We start from the raw sequence: 1751 nt of genomic DNA, 5'->3' as shown, positions 1-1751 counted from the left end.
TTTTTCTTAATTTTAAAAGTCAAAGGTTTTCCTACTTGATTACGTTTTGTTCAGAAATTAAGCAGTGGTTTATCTCTCTCTTGGGCACTATATACAGCAAAGTGACACAAAAATAAAGGGAAGAATTTTCTTTGAATGAAGCTACATCACCTTTGCCAAAATGCTATCTTGGATTTCTGTCCCAGTAACTTAAGCATATTTTACTGTAAACTTTTTTTTTTTTTTTTCCTGTTTTGGCTCCAGGGAAAAGGCACTCTGCTCTTAAGCCTTGGCTTTGAGTGACTTGCTTCAGACACTGTGGAAATAATTAGCAGGGATAAGTATCCAACAAGAGGATTAAGCATTCATATGAGTAAGAATAACATCTGCAGTGACATGATAAAAATGATACAGACCATTAAATTGCATACATCAGGGCATAAACTGATCACCAGCTGGGGTCAGAAAGAAATCTCCCCTCCTGGTATAATATTGTACAATTAAGCAAATTTGGGTGTTTTATGCTTATTCTAGAACATTCATTATCATCTAGCCTCAAAAACAAATGGTTCATGATTGCCTTCCTCTTAGCAGTGTTAATGACCTTAAACACTCAAGGTTGACACTGAAATACATGCTGTCTTTCCTATCACAAATGCCCTCCACACAAGCACCCAAGGGCCTCATCTTCTTTTTGCTCCAGTGGAGAAAAGTAATGTGGAGTTTTTCACTCTCTTGTGATTAGTCCTCTCTGGTCAAGAATACTCGTTGAGATGAGTGGCCAAATTTGACACACAAGTTTGTGACTAAGGAATGGTGTAAGTTTATTTTTTATTTTATTATTTCTTTTTTTCGTGTTTTGGGTGCAAATTTACAGAGCAGAATTTGTTTTACATTCAACAGTTCATATACATTTGGTTTCACTCCTTATTATCATCCCCAACCCTAACCCACTGTCCTCCTCTCCCTTCCCTGTGACCCCCCATCCCTGTGCTCTTCTTCCTTATGCACACCTGTCTGTCCAGCTTTACCTCCTTACCCAACTCAGCATGTAGTCCCCAACTAGTCCAAAATTCTCCCCTCTCATTCCCTCCCATCCCCGGTAACCTACAAAGTGAGTTATTTTCCCTCAGCAAACTCTTCCTTGACTTTTTACAGTAATGGGCTCATACAGTATTTGACCTTCTGCGATTGACTTATTTCTCTCAGCATAATGTCCTTCAGATCCATCCATGTTGTGAGATGATTCGTGTATTCTTCACTGCTCTTTAATGAAGCATAATATTCCATTGTGTACCACAGTTTGGTTATTCATTCATCTGTTGGTGGGTATTGAGGTTGTTTCCATCTCTTTGCTATAGTGAATTGTGCAGTGATGATCATGGATGTGCATATGTCTGTTCATGTCCTCTTTCTTGCCTCGTTAGAATATATTCCTAGTAATTGAATTGCTTCTTCAAATGGTATTTCTATTTTCAGTTTTTTAAAGAAATGCTGTACCATTTTCCAGAATGGTTGTATCATTTTGCGGTCCCACAAGCAGTACACAAAGAGTTCCAATCTCTCCTCAAACTCACCATCATTTGTTATTTTCTGTGCTGTTGAACTTTGCTATTATTGCTGAGATGAGATATCTCATTGTTGTTTTGATTTGCATCTTTCAAATGACTAATGATCATGAGCAATTCCTCATGTATTTGTTGGTTGCCAGCATTTTCACCGGACCTTGTCCATTTTTGAATTGGATTGTTTGTCTTTTTGGCATTGAGGTG

Source organism: Orycteropus afer, unplaced genomic scaffold (genome assembly GCF_000298275.1).
Source record: "Orycteropus afer afer isolate SDZICR_OR568_19922 unplaced genomic scaffold, OryAfe1.0 scaffold00161, whole genome shotgun sequence".
NCBI classification, from domain to species: domain Eukaryota; kingdom Metazoa; phylum Chordata; class Mammalia; order Tubulidentata; family Orycteropodidae; genus Orycteropus; species Orycteropus afer.
Note: the sequence above shows the minus strand (reverse complement) of the source record.